The following is a 16,352-nucleotide window of genomic DNA, read 5'->3' on the forward strand; positions in this document are numbered from 1 at the left end:
GGCTCCCTGTGCACCTATGCTAAATAAAAATACAGAGACAGAGAACTGGAAGATAAGAAATAGAGAGGCTTTTTATTTTCTTTGCCAGGCAAAGGGAAGACACAGTAGGCTAACACCTCGAGAATTGTGCCCCCCTCCTTGGGGAATCGGAAAAGATTTTATACGTGGGGCCCATGGTCTGGGGTAGGTGATAAGGATTAAAGTAGTGAAGGTCTTGCATTTCTTTTCTTCTGCAAATTCATGGCCAAAGCTGGCACCAGGGAGCTCAGCAAACTGGTTTGTTGTCACTGAAGTTATGGCTCGTGACCTTCTTTCTGAAATGAAGAGTGCTACAAGGGAGTGTAAGGGGAGAAGAAATGCCAAGTGCAAAGAGTAATTCATATGGAGTCAGAGAATAATCAGTTTTGTGAAGGACAAGTCTAGTTACAAGTGTTTGTTAGTAGTAACAGCTAAAGAATAACCAAGATTGCTTAACTCTTTCAGGCCTGTTTATATTGTTTCTCCAGCCTGTTCATCATTTCCAAATTTTCCTTGTTTATCAGAAAAGTCTCATTTCTATTTTTGCTGCAACAGTGTCAGGACAGAGGTAGAATTTTATGAGTCCTTCTGGATTCAAAGAATAAACGACGGGACTGTGTGAGCCTTTGACCCATTTTCTTTGTATTCCATGATTAATCAATCTCTGAGGACATTTCCTAAGTGAACAGAGATTGGATGGATAAATGTCCCACTTAGAGTCAGTGCACAGAAAAAATAAACACAGCAGCAACACACTGAAAACATAAATACAGATACTGGCATAAATATACTTTGTTAATGGGTATGTCTTTTGTCTTATTTGATAGTAGATTGGCATGTGTGCACTTTTATGGCTTCCTTGATCTCTTTGCTCCTTAGACTAGATAATTGAGTTAAAGGATGGCCATAACACTGCAAAGAGTGGGCTAATGGCCACTACAGGAAAAGGAATCCTTAGTAGAGAAGCACAGGGATGTAAAGGCTACATTTCCAAAAAAATATCAAGAAAATAGCAAGGTGGGAAGCACATGTAGAAAAGGCCTTTGGTTTCAGCCAACAGAGCAGATAATGTAGGATTACTGCAATGATACAAACATAACCCAAAACCACAAGCAGTATAACCATGATGATCTCCACAGCATGTACAATTTCTAAAACCTTGATTAAAATAATCTATCAGTGTTCATGCATGTCAGATTCAGGATGAGGTCAAAGTTGCAAAAGATATTTTGAATTTGATTTGGACCACAAAATAATAGTGTAGATATCAAGCAATCTCAGGAAGTGGCATGAAGAAGCCACAGAAACAACAGCCTACAGTCAGCTGAGTGTAAGACTGAGGTGTTATGATTGTGGGGTAATAGAAGGGGTTGCAGATGGCCAGATATCTGTCTGTAGCCATGGTGGTGAGTTTGTAAAGCTCAGAAATGACAAGAGAGTAAAATAAATGCATATGCAGGAGGCACTTAGTCAGAGAAATGGTCTTCTGCTCGCTGACTTGATTGGAGAGTATCTTGTGGATGATGGTTATAGTATACCAGATCTCCAGGAAGGAGAGGACACTGATGAAGAAATACATAGGAGTGTGGAGGTGGGAATCCAGTTTGATGAAAAAGAAGACCATAAGGGTCCCAGTGATGATAAACAGGTAAATTAGGAGCAAGATATAAAAATAAGCGTTCATCTTCCTGCAAATGAAGAAAAAAAAAAAATCCAGTGAATATGAATTCAATCACTGCTGTCTGACTTTTACTTAAAATCTTCTCAATGTGGGGCAGAAAAAAAAATAGAAAGAAAAAAGGAAGTAGTAATTGGATAATCAATTAATTCATTTATTATATTTTTATTTGTTCATTCAAGTATTTGGTCAGCGCTTACTATGTTCCATGTGCTGTGTAATATGGTCAAATGAGAGGGATCACTTAAAAAGAACCAATATTCCAAATGCATAAATTGCTGTATTTCTCCTAGCTAGCCACACCGTAAGATTCAGCTTATATAGTCAATTGCCTCTGTTACCCAAGAACACAACTTTATAATTAGCAGAATTGTCCCCTTTATATTTCCTTCATTTCTTTCCTCTATATCAGCCCCTCTCCTGGTGAATAAAGAATAAATCATGGTTCAGCTCAAATAATACTTCCAATGAATTATTCTAGTTAGATTAAATTTATCTCTCTGTGGTACTCCCATAGCAATTAATTTTGCACTTTCTATATCATGGTTAATAATACAATACCTTGTCTGCTTCTCCAATTCCTTTTTATACTCTATTTTAATCAGATGTTTTACACTAATAAGTGCTCAGTAAACATGTGTGAATGTGGGAGGCAGGCTTGCACACCAGCACACTTAAGCAGTCATGACTCCAACACAATAGAAAGGCATACACAGCCCACATATAGGAGACATCCTTGTACGCTGTTGATGAGACTGTAAATTAGTGCAACCATTATGGAAAATAGTATGGAGATTTCTCAAAAAATTAAGAATAGAACTAGTACATGACCCAGCTATTCCACTCCTGGATATTTAACCAAAGAACACAAAAACTCTAATTTGAAAATATATTTGCACCCTTACATTCATGGCAGCATTATCCACAATAACCAAGATATGGAAGCAACCTGTGTCCATTGATGCTCAAATGGATAAAGAAGATGTGATACACACACACACAGACACACACACACAACGGATTATTAGTCAGCCATAAAAAAACAAAATCCTGGGCTTCCCTGGTGGCGCAGTGGTTGAGAATCTGCCTGCCAATGCAGGGGACACGGGTTCGAGCCCTGGTCTGGGAAGATCCCACATGCCACGGAGCAACTAAGCCCATGAGCCACAACTACTGAGCCTGCACGTCTGGAGTCTGTGCCCCGCAACAAGAGAGGCCGTGACAGTGAAAGGCCCACACACTGCGATGAAGAGTGTCCCCTGCTTGCCGCAACTAGAGAAAGCCCTCACACAGAAATGAAGACCCAACACAGCCAAAAATAAATTAATTAATTAATTAATTTAAAAACAAAACGAAATCCTGCCATTTGCAGCAACATGAAGGAAACTTGAAAGTGTTATGCTAAATGAAATGAGTCAGATGGAGAAAGACAAATAATATATGATTTCACTCATATATGGAATCTTAAAAAAACAAACACAATAAAGCAAAAAAAACAGATACAGAAAACAGATTAGTGGTTAGCAGAGGGGAAGGCTAACCGTTAATTGGGTTAGTTGGGGAGAGGGTAAAATGGTGATGGATGGTAACTAGACTTGTGGTGGTGATCTCTTTGTAGCATATACAGATGTTGAATTATAATGCTTTCCACCTGAAACTTACATAATAAAAAATATATGAATGGAAATGAATTTTATTGAAAGTGGAGAGGTAAATAGCATATGGCTGAGCAAGTTGAATTCACAACTATGACAACTTTGACCTGAATTTTGAAAAGTGAGAAAAAGTTTGTCATCTCCCTTTTTCCTGTAGATGAGCGCAATAAATTCAGTTCTTCTCAGTGGGCATGTCCTATGTGGAGCAAACAAATAACATGGAGAAAGAAAATGATATATGTAATTGGAGTTGGAAAGAGTGTTTGACTACTTGATCTCCAATACTTTTTGGAAGAAGATAGGGAATAAATATATAAATGAAACAAATGCCTTATCCCACTTAATGGAACCTTCATTCTTCCAGTTCTTTAGACCAAATTCTTTGGAGTCAAGCTTGTCTCCTCTCTCACACCCCATATTCAATCAGTAAGCAAATCAATTAGTGATACCTTCACAATATTTCTAGAACCAACTACTTTTTTTTTTAATTACAACTTCTTTATTATATAGAGTTTTAGTACTTACTCATTGGACAACAGATAACATTTTAAAGAAAGAAACAATATAAACTATATCCCTCTCCTCAAGAATAGACCTAATATAACTGCTTCAGGGGTCTCTTCACTTTGCATACCAGATATCCTAAAAGTTTATTGTGATATGATTTGAGATCACTGGATGTTTTGGGCAGAAATTATTTCAAACAGAACCAGAGAGAAGTCACCTTGGCCACTGAAAGTCCTGGGAATGTCACAACAGCACTCCTGGTACTGTTGGAAAGAGTCCCCTATAGTCTTGAGATATTACAGTAGTTTGTGAGTCATGAATTTAGGGACACACGTTTTAGGAGCCAAGGCAATGCCAAGGGCCCCATGATGCCTGGTGATATTTGAAGGAATCTGATTCTTAGGATTCAGATGTAATGACCAAATGGACTTCTCATTCTAATTGTCAAAAGGAAGCCAAATTGCTGAATTGCTCTCTTGCTAGTACAGAGAAAAGGACACCGCAGTGTATTATGGAACTCCACCAGGTAAGAAGGCTTTATATGTAGCATATTCTACTGTCGGGTTTAATCCTGGGTTTAAAAACAAAACTCATAAAAATATATTGATTTCATTTACCATCTTCTCTCTTTTAAACCTACTACTCATAGGTGTACGACTTAATATTTGGAAATGGCAGGCCACAGGATTCATCCTTTTTATTTAAAATAGTGTGTGTGTGTGTGTGTGTGTGTAGGTGTGTTTATTTTTTTTGCATATAACCTATGCACTTCCTCCCATATACTTTATTTTTTTAACACCTTTATTGGAGTATAATTGCTTTACAATGTAGTGTTAGTTTCTGCTGTATAACAAAGTGAATCAGCTATACATATACATATATCCCCATATCCCCTCCCTTTTGAGCCTCCCTCCCACTCTCCCTATCCCATCACTCTAGGTAGTCACACAGTACTGAGCTGATCTCCCTGTGCGATGCAGCTGCTTCTCACTAGCTATCCATTTTAGATTTGGTAGTGTATATATGTCAATGCTACTCTCTCACTTCTCTTTTACTTCACTATGTGTGACAAACTCTAGGTCTATCCACCTCACTACAAATAACTCAGTTTTGTTTCTTTTTATGTCTGAGTAGTATTCCATTGTATATATGTGCCACATCTTCTTTATCCATTCATCTGTCGATGGACACTTAAGTTGCTTCCACATCCTGGCTATTGTAAATAGAGGTGCAATGAACATTGTGGTACATGACTCTTTTTGAATTATGGTTTTCTCAGGGTATATGCCCAGTAGTGGGATTGCTGGGTCATATGGTAGTTCTATTTTTAGTTTTTTAAGGAACCTCCATACTGTTCTCCATAGTGGCTGTATCAATTTACATTCCCACCAACAGTGCAAGCAGGTTCCCTTTTCTCCAAACCCTCTCCACATTTATTGTTTGTAGATTTTTTGATGATGGCCTTTCTGACCAGTATGAGGTGATATCACATTGTGGTTTTGATTTGCATTTCTCTAATGATTGGTGATGTTGAGCATCCTTTCATGTGTTTGTTGGCAATCTGTATATCTTCTTTGGAGAAATGTCTACTTAGGTCTTCTGCCCATTTTTGGATTGAGTTGTTTGTTTTTTTGACTTTGAGCTGCATGAGCTGCTTGTATATTTTGGAGATTTATCCTTTGTCAGTTGCTTCATTTGCAAATATTTTCTCCCATTCTGAGGGTTGTCTTTATGCCTTGTTTATGGTTTCCTTTGCTGTGCAAAAGATTTTTAGGTTTCATTAGGTCCCATTTGTTTATTTTTATTTTTATTTCCATTTCTTCAGGAGGTGGGTCAAAAATGATCTTGCTGTGATTTATGTCATAGAGTGTTCTGCCTATGTTTTCCTCTAAGAGTTTTATAGTGTTTGGTCTTACATTTAGGTCTTTAATCCAGTTTGAGTTTATTTTTGTGTATGGTGTTAGGGAGTGTTCTAATTTCATTCTTTTACATATAGCTGTCCATTTTTCCCAGCACCACTTATTGAAGAGGCTGTCTTTTCTCCATTGTATGTTCTTGCCTCCTTTAGAACCAACTACTTCTTAAAACATTCATACTGCAACCCTGGCCCAAGCCATCAACCCTTGCCTGGATTTTGCATAACCTCCAAAAGTGTCTGCTTTTGCTGTTGCCCTCTTTCAGTCTATCCTCAGCGCCAAACTAAGATAAATCCTATTAAAAGGTAAATGAAATAATTTTGCTTCTCTGCCGAAAACCCTCCAATGGGTCCTACTTTACTCCAAATGAAAAGCAAAAGCCTTTACAATGGTCTTTTAGTTCTTATGTAATCTGGCCCAACAAAACTTTTTCTGACTTCATCATCTATGTCTCCACATCCACCCCAATCGCTCTATCCATATGCCACCTGGAATGTCCTTACATTATAGTCTTTGCACTTCCATGCCCTCTACCTAGAACATTCTTCCTTGAAATATTCACATGCCTAGAACTTATTTTCTTGTACTTCTTTTGGCCATAATTCAAATAATACTTGCTGAGAGATGCCGTTCCTGATTACCTTACTTAAAATTAATCACATTCTAGCCCCAAAACTCCTTATTCGCTAACCGTATCTTATTGTTTTTTCTCCCTACCATCTCTTACTACCATTTAAAATATAATTACATTTTACTTAGATTATTGTCCACCATCCTTTCATATGTAGACTCCGTGAGTACAAGGATTTTTTTCTCTTTTTAAAATAGTTTTATATGTAATGCCTAGAACAGCAAGTGGTACAGAGTTGGCATGTAATTCCCTCTTTAGAATTATATGATATATACCATTTCTATTCCTTTCAGGTTGCTGTTACATACAGAGCAAGTTTCTTGAAATACCTAAGACAGAGATAGGTCAAAGTCCCTATGGCTGATGGAAAAGATGTAATTAGGTAACCATACTCATATTACAGAGGAAAAGTGGTGAAAGTGTTAATTGCGTCAGGCTATGAATATGTGCAAATGAATAGGTTAGAATAGTGATGGGAGGAGAAATTCTGAACTTATAAGTAAAATATCTAAGAAATTGTTTCCTAGCTATATAATGATCAACATTTTAAAACCTTCAGCCTGCCATTAAGTTTTATATTGTTCATACCTACTTGCCTTAAGGTAAATGAATTTAAAAGAGTAACAAACACTCTTTTTCTAGGAATCTAGATGCTTTGTTTCAATAGACAAACCTCTGAAAATCTATTATTCAAACTGCAGGAAAGTTAACAAGAGCAAAATAATGTCAGCAATGGAACGGTAACTCATAGCATCTCCTCCTTTTTGCACTCTCCATAGATGTGACAGTACAGAAAATCAGAAGTCATGAAGCAATTCAATAGTCATTTATTGAGGCCATTATTATGTAGAGCCCAGTGCTAGGCACAGGGAGCAATGCACATATGAACCAATGACACAGTGCTTCAAGTAGGATGTATTAATGATAATTCAAGGTAGAAAGCAAGCAGTGTCATAAGAGTGGCACAGATAAAGTACAATGAAACTTCAGAGCAGTTACTGCCCATTGTCTCTGGAGTCAGAGTGTTGGGATTCCTGTCCTTATTTGGCTACTTTTATGGGTAAATTACTTACCTGCTCTTTGTCTCAGTATTTTCAACTGCAAGTTAGAAATGATGAGATGACTTATATTGTAAGTATTAAATAAAGTAAGAGATGTGAAACACTATGTGCTTGGCACATAGAGAAAATAAATGTTAGTTATAATCAAAATAATTATTTATTCTCATTTTTTAAAGGGATGAATAAGTTAAAATATGCTTATTAGGAGAGTTTAAGAACAGCACAGTCAGTAATGCTGAGACAATACTATTAAGTATTGCTTTGGTGAGAAAAGCATGGCAGTTTGAAGTCTGGACTCATTTTTGTTACTTGCTCTATCATTAGCTAACTATGTGAACTTAAAAAGTCTGTTTGCTTCAATTGTTTTCTTGTTTTTTTGTTTTTTGATCTGCACAATGGATGTGATAATATCAACTGCATGAGTTTGTATGAGGATTAAGTGAGTTAATCCAGTGAAAACTTGGTTTATAGGCCATAGTTCTTATTAAAACTAGCCTCAAGTCCTCAAGCCCATGTTGGTTTGTACCAAAAACTTTTCCTAAATTAAATGCAAGTAGAGTTCTAAAGGTATATAAATAAAGATTAAAAAATAAAGGTAAGTATATAATAAATATTCTTCATGTCTCAGAACAAATACAATTTCTCTTTGCAATTTTTCTTGGTTTTCCAGCACAGTTACTAATTCTGCCATGATTTTATGAATTTTGTTGTTATTACTTTTTATATTGTACTTCTATGGGCCTCTCCAATTCTTTAGTGGAAACTCTTTTAGGTAGAGGTTGTATCTTTGTCCAGAACTTACCACACTGCTTGACATGTAAAATTTGCTCAATAATTAATTGTTCAATATGTTCATGCAGATAAGATTTCTGATATTTAAAAAAGTGATGGAAAGTAGTTAACAGTGAACATAAATAACCATCTTCAGATTACGTGTCATTAGTTATGAAGGATTTTCAGTAAGTGATTATATACTCTTTCATTCATTTATTTATGTATTTAATATAATCTCCCCAAAATATCATAAAATATAATAAGCAGGTTGGTGAGGTGGGAAGCAATGTGAGAGAACTCACTGCTCAACCCTCAGCAACGTGAATTCAAAAAAAATCACTGTAAGAAGTTCCACCAGTAGATTAGCGCCGTGATCTCCCCTCTGAATGGTGTCCTTACTTTTGACCATCAGACACTGCCATATGCTGTTTCTTTTCCTTTTGTTTTTCTCTCAGTTTGGAATCTTCTTTATTCAACACACATGAACACACACACGCATGCACAGATACACACAGGTTAGCTAGGAAAATTACATTCACAATTTGGAGTGAGGGCGTATTTAATCTTAGAACCTTTATAAGCAGCGTAGTAAAGCAATAAGATCTAAGTTTTAAGAAATAAAGTAGTCTCAGTTGGGAGAGCAGAATAGAAGGTGAGAAAGTATGGATGTAAAAAGGTAGTTTCAGCTATATGCATTTTTAGGGACAATGATAAATTTTGAGGGACTAGGAAAGTGATAAATACATTTTATATTTTAAGGCAGTACAAGAACTTTTAAACATAAAATTCTCTCTGTTTGTCCATTTGGACCTCCTCTCTCTCTCCATAATGTGCAGTGTGCATCTGCATTACACATCAAAAAGAACTTCTCAAAGATGGGAGTGTCTGCTGGACCGTAAAGATCGGTTTTTTTCCTTTCTTCTGACCCTAGCAATGTAACTTCTTTAAAAAAAATATTGTCCTTTCCCAACTCTGTAGGGAGTCATGATGACTTGATGCTTGCTTTGTAACTGCTTGCCTGGACTATGTATCCTTGTTGAACTTTATGTAAAATATCAATATGCCATTTTGATGCATGATATTTTGTCTCAAAAATGTATCTGACTGTGCCTTTGACCTCTAACAGGAGGAACAGTTCTCAGAGCTTTCTGAGAGCCTGTCTCCCTGGTTATAATGCTCAGTTTGGCTCAAATAAAGTTCCCTTTATTCTTCTTAACTTGATTGTTAATTGGACTTTTATTGAGAAATTGATTATATACTACAAAATCTTAAAACAGACAAAACAGATAAGAAAACTGTGTAACCCTTTCATATGCTGGAGATTTATGTATATCAATTCTGTAACAATATTGTACTTAGAAAAGTACAGTTAAAATAATTAATCAATCAGTAATTTCATTCCTCATGTTTTATGTAGAACATTAAAAATACATACACTATTTAAACCCAGCAACACTTCTCGTACCCCTTTTTCCCTCTTCCCTTATTTTCTTACACTAAGTATACTTTCTGAAGACTTTCCTTTACCAAGACCTCTCCACCCACAACCTATGATTGTTCTCACATTTTCTCTCTTCTCTATCTGAATTCTTTATCAGATAGCATTATCCTCTTCTTATAAGACATTTCCCTTTACTTCTGTCTTTGCATCATAAGACAAGGGTGAGGATGAGGGCATAGCTATGGCACACTAGTGGGGAAGTGAGGCTGACTACCATAGGATTCCTAGGTGGGCTAGGGAAGAGTGAAAATCTACTAATATTTGCATAGTAATCAGCTTTATTATTGCATCCCCATGAGGTGTGAGCCTTGGAGAAAAGCACCTTTTATGAAGCATAAAGAGAAGAATCCACAAGAGAAAGAGCCCTCAAACAAAATAAGATTTAAAAAAATAGAGTCCAGCACCCTGAAATCCAAGGGAGAAGAGGTTGAAAGGGAAGCACTGTTGTCCAATATGGTTGATCAGTTGTCTGGGACAATCAGAATGCAGCATGGTGATATTGGTTTATTTACTTAGTAGATATTTATTGATATTATTGCTCAATTAATAAGTACAAAACATTTGATTACAGTGAAACCAAGGATTACATTTTTCAGTTTATCATGAAAAAATATTGATTAGCTAATGAATAGATTAGTTATATTACTTTACTTTTTTTTAGAGCCAAGGTTTTTGTTTGTTCATTTATTGCACTTAAAATATTCTTCAGTGACCTTCTTGGCCTGAGATTCTTTGCCATAGTCCTTAACTACCACAGAACTGCAACCAACCCTTTTACGGGGTTTCTCTCTCTGTCAGTTTTAAAGAGACCTATCCATTCTCCTCATTTCTAGTGGTCATTGATATTAATGAAGTTGATTTGGGGTTCAGCAAAACAGCCTCCACTAACTTGACACACAGGCTCATTAGAGGTAGACGCAGGGCTTACTGCCTGTTATTGACACAGACATGGAATTAATATTGTGTAGTACTGCCAAGATATAAATCATACAAGGGATTCATAATAGAACCTGCTGAAAAACATCTAGACTGTTATTTATCAATACATGAATACTCAATTAGAAATTAGGGTTATCCTTCAGGTATATCCATTGGGAATACCATGGAGAGAACTTAGTCTTATGAAGATGGTTTTTCAATTACCATATCTTACAAACAGAATTCTCGACTCTGTTAAAATTAGTAAATTTTTAACCAGATTACTTCCACAAATTAAATTTACCTTGAATAAACTGAGTGGTGGAAAACTTAATCAAAAAAGTCAGATCCAAAATATGTCAAATTGAATAAAGTTTGAAAGAAACTATTGAGTTCAGTTATTAGTGAATTTTGTTTATTGGTGACTTTTGGGAGACCCGTTTTAGCAAAAGGCTGATGGGAAAGACGTATTGCAGAGAGTTGAGGATAAAAAGGCTCCAACAATTATATAGACTCCCAACTGCTAGATCTTACTTGAGGTCCCTGGTCTTTTGAAAAATGATGTTAGCTTGACTTATGTGTTTTTTTTTATAGCTTCCTTTATCTCTTTATTCCTCAGATAGATAATGGGGTTAAAAAAAGGGAGACAAAACTACAAAATCCAGAGCAATGGCTGTATCTCAGAATAAGGAGTAGGTGGCAGAGAAGTGTAGGTACATGAGAGCCACACTGCCAAAGAAAACCAGAAAGACAGTGAGGTGGGAGATGGATGTGGAAAATGCCTTGCAATGACCCTCCGCTGAACGAATACGTAGAATTACAGCCACAATACCAACATAGGACATGAAAATGAGCATCACACCTGTAATGATCTCCACTGCATGGACAACATCCACTGCCTGAATCATGATGATGTCTTGTGTGTCTGGGCAGGCCAGGCTTGGCACTGGGAGGAAGTCACAAAAGATATGCTCAAGGTGATTAGAGCCACAAAATAGCAGTGTGGAGATCCAGGCAATCTCAGTGAGGGGCATGATAAAGCCACAAATACAGCAGCTTAAAGTCAGCAGGGCACGTAGCTTAGGGGTTATGATAGTGGGATAATGAAGAGGGCTGCAGATGACCAGGTAACAGTCAAAAGCCATAGCTGTCAGGAGACAAAACCTCACTCATGCCTGTGGAATGAAAGAAATACATCTGCAGGAGACAACCACTTAAGGAAATACTCTTCTCACTAAGCAGGCAAGACAGAACCTTTGGTATGGTAGCTGTGGTTTACCAGATCTCCAGAAAAGAAAGGGCATTAATAAAGTACATGGGAGTGTGGAGGTGAGTATTCAGCTGGACCATTGTGATGATGACTAGGTTTCCAACAACAATGAAAACATAAATGAAGAGCAGTGGAACAAAACAGATGACAGGATCTCCCCAGGAATAAGGGAAAGCAGAGAAGATAAACTGAGCTGTGGTTTGATTGGGGCTCTCCATCTCCAGGTGAGAAATGAGATTTCAATTCCTACTGCACTCAAGCCTTCTAGGAGATGCTTACTATTGGTCATAGAGTGAGTACACTCATCAAATACCAGCATCTGAATAAATCCATGTATTTGGGCTGTAGAAGAAGAAGGAATATTCCATATTCCATAGATACTTACAACTAAAATTGGAGTATGGAAAAAAAAATACAGTCAGAAAACACAGCCAGTATATTAGACCAATGATTCTCAAAATTCAGCATGCATCAGGATCACTTGGAGGGCTTGTTAAAACTGAGATTACGGGTCCCCATCCTGAGAGTTTCTAATTCAGTAGGTCTGGGGTAGGGTCAAAGAATTTTCATTTCTAACAGATTTCCAGGCAATGCTAATCCTGCTGATCAGAGGACCATATTTTAAAACCACTGCATTTAGACAAAGAAAGAACTAGATGAGGTAGTGAAAGAATAGCAAGGTGATGTTTTTGCCCATATTCAAGTCTTCTTGATTTTCTAACAATCTCCCCATAACTGTTTCAAAATTCTTCCTTCTAAACTCTCAGTTCCTCATCTGATTCTTGGCATATGATTTAATTGAATATTTTAATGATGAAGACAGACATCATTAATAAATTCCACCATCTTCCTCCCTTTTCTGCCTCTAAATAACACATCCTTTCTTTCATCTCTCTTTTCCTTCTCCATCTCCTAGGAAAATTGATCTCAAATGTATTTTGTATCAGAAGTCTTTAGTCAAATGAAATAATTGATGGAAACTGACTATGTCAAGAAATAAATGCAAAGCTCTTCTAGTATAATTATATGGGGTGGATGGGTGGAGAGAGAGAGCTGTAGTGTTCTGTAGAATACAGTTTAAATAGAACACATTTTAATATATTGTCCTATTCCTTTATCTCCTGTTCAGAACCATTTGTTTTACTTTCTTTAATGATTTCCTCTCTTCTGCTATCAAATATGCACAAATCTTATCTTGAGAGGACAGTCCTATCTCTATTCAGACTATTTCTCTCCTTTGTATCAACACCATTATTTTCTATCATGTTAATATGTATTTACTGTCTTCATTCCCTCCTGAATCCCTTTGAATCAACTATCTTTCAACTTTCCATATCTCTTTTCTTAAGTTATACCAATGACTTTCTGATTGAAAATTCAATGGCCTCCCTCTGTCTTTGTTGCCACTAACCTTTGAAGGTCAATCACCCAATCCTTGGAAGTCTTTCCTTCTTTTGCCTATTCCACACTACATTATACAGGTTTACCTCATTGGCTATTCTGTCTTCCACCTCCCAAGTTTATGGAAATAACACAAAATTCTATCTTTGTTCTTTGTTTCTCATTCCATATTCCCTTCTTCAGAGAGAACTCATTTACTCAAGATTATTGATCAGCTCCTTAGGTTTTCAACTCTCATTAATTAATGTGACTCCAGAGTTACTTGTTTTGTATCTCAGTCCTGAGCCCCACATTTTCTTTAGGACTCTCCCACTTAGATGCCTCACCTTGACCCAAAGTTGCCACCTCCACCTGTTATGGAGTGAATTGGGTCTTTTCCCCAAAATTCATATGTTGAAATTCTAACCCCGATACCTCAAAATGTGACTGTATTCAGAGATAGGGTCTGTAAAGAGATTATTAAATTAAAATGAGGTTATTAGGTTGGGCCCTAATCTGATATGACCAGTGTCATAAGAAGAGGAAATTTGGACACAATTTCAGAAGGAGGCTTATAGGAAAATTCAAGGAAAGGCAGCCATTTACAAGCCAAGGAGAAAGGCCTTGGAAGAAATCAACTCTGTCAAAACCTTGATCTCAGACTTCTACCTTCCAGAACTGTGAGAAAATAAATTCTTGTTCAAGCCATTCAGTCTGATACTTTGTTAACCCCAACACTCAACCAATTTCCCTTGCTGATTTTCTTATTTTTGTTCTTCTAGATACCAACTTTACACATTTTTGCATCTATTGTCCCATCATGTCTCAAACCTAATTAATCATCAAAGTCTGCTTAACTGTTTTTTTGCTGTATTACCAATATCTTTTATTTCCATTGTCTTACCCCTAATTCAATGTCTAGTCATAATGTCTACACTATTGTAATGGGTTTCCAAATGTTTCTGCTTCCGGTCTTACTTTTCTCATACAAGCCTCCATTCCCTCAAGATCTATCTTGCTAGAGCATCAGTTTACTCATGTGACTCCCCTTCCACACCTATACTTAAGTTTTACATTCTCATCATTTTCTTCCTCTAAATTGTCCCTTCTTTAAAAAGGAAACAATCTCAAATCCTCTAGGATAACACTTTTCTAATCACTGAGATAGGAAAAAAATAAGCTCCCTTTTTGTCTGTCGTTGATTAATAACTTTGTGTTGTGTGTGCATTAGGAAAGGGCACTTTATTAATGGTCTATTATTTATATTAGCTATAGATATATTTCTTCATTGATTATGTGATTAAGTCCCATCAAACTCCCAACTACATCATCTTTCTTTAATATTGCACTGAAACGATTTTTTGTTATTTCAGCAGAAAACAAAGCCATCTTATCTACTGTTGCTGTAAAAATTATTCATTACCAGTCCAGTTTAGTAAACCTGTTATTAATCCAAACATGTCACTTTCATTTTCTGGTCTCTGAATATTCCTGAAAGAAATCTTTCCTGCCTGAAATATCCTCTTGTTCTTCCCAAGCTCTGCCTCCTTTTTATTTTATTTAATTTTTTTTGAATTTTTGAATTTTATTTATTTTTTTTATACAGCAGGTTCTTATTAGTTATGCATTTTATACATATTAGTGTATATATGTCAATCCCAGTCTCCCAATCTGCCTCCTTTTTAAACTAACCAAATTCTACATGTGTTTTTTCTAGTTTTAACAAGCTAATCTCACATGTCTCTAATCACTCTATTTCCTGTAATATTTATATATCTATATATCTTTTCCTCAAAATAATTTTCCCTTTTAAAGATTGATTTTTCATATGCATATCTGATCTTTCCCATAAGTCTTGATGTCCCCGGTAGTAGTCACCACATCTTGTGACTATGGTCCTATGAACTAAACTGGTCTACTAGTTCAAGAAAGTGCCCCTGTGCAGACCCAGGTCTAATTTCCTATTCTATTGAAGAGATGTGGCCTAGCCAAAGAAAAGGTAAGGAAAATCGAAACCAAAAAGAAAAACTATTAGACTTTCCCCAGTGAACACTTTATCTTTATCCAAAACTCAGTAAAATTAAGTCTAGTACAATTGTCAGTGACGTTAATACCTAACAGTGAACTGGAAATCTCACTTGATTCCTGAAACACTGATTCCTGAAACATTTCAGAAATCAATCACAATGCTCATTTGTTGTTTTAAAGCCATCCCATGAGCTTTGACCCCCTTTGTATCCCACCCATTTCTTGGGAAATTTAGTAACTGAAATCATTTTTCTTTGTACTAACTTGCCTTATAACAATCTTTCCTGATTCCCCCTTGCCCAGCCTTCCCAACAGTTACTCACAGTATCTACATTCATACTAGGGCTGTCTATTGTCATGTGTGAGTATTTTTCTTTCTCTGGATACCTACCATTCCCCAAAATTAGTTAATTTACTGACCTTGTTGCTGTTGGGTTCCAAAGTTGGAATAAACATGGGTGAAGACTCTATCTTTCTCTACCCTGATGTGGTCAACCATGTAAAGCTACTGAGACAAGAGACAAGCATCTTTTTCTCTGCTGCTATGTTTCTACCCTGAGCTATCCATCTAAACTATATTTCTTTCATCAGTCAGTGATTAAAAAGATCTGACTTTCCTGTAGAGCTCTTTCCCTCTCCCCCACACCTTTGTGTGTACAAGTATATCTTTTCCTAAGCCTAACTAGAAAGGGAAGATGGACTCTTGGGAATTCTACACAAGTGAGTTAAGATAAGTAAGAAAACAATCATTCACGTAATGGTTCCAATTAGGAAAAAAGTTCAGGCCTGTAATTAGGAGAACCCCAATCTGAGGCAACTCCAATCCAGGAAAAATGAGAAAATCCAGGAACTTGAGTCATTGAAATAAATGTTTGTTTGTTTGTTTTTTAACTTCCTTTTCTATGGCACTTCTGATTGGATTAGCTTTTAACTAAATCAAAAGCTGAAATTCCAAGAGTCAGATCTGAAGAATGTTAATGCAGTAGAGGGGAGGAGATTTGTGGAACAATAAAAA

The 16,352-nt window shown here is 36.4% G+C and overlaps 2 pseudogenes; both read right to left on the bottom strand.

The window, feature by feature from the left end:
- Positions 1 to 834: 834 nt before the first annotated feature.
- Positions 835 to 1,702, bottom strand: LOC132366091 (olfactory receptor 6K2-like; annotated as a pseudogene).
- Positions 1,703 to 11,233: 9,531 nt separating this feature from the next.
- LOC132366115 (olfactory receptor 6K2-like) lies at positions 11,234 to 12,147 on the bottom strand (annotated as a pseudogene).
- Between the last annotated feature and the right edge of the window lie 4,205 nt (positions 12,148 to 16,352).

Source organism: Balaenoptera ricei, chromosome 1 (genome assembly GCF_028023285.1).
Source record: "Balaenoptera ricei isolate mBalRic1 chromosome 1, mBalRic1.hap2, whole genome shotgun sequence".
NCBI lineage: Eukaryota > Metazoa > Chordata > Mammalia > Artiodactyla > Balaenopteridae > Balaenoptera > Balaenoptera ricei.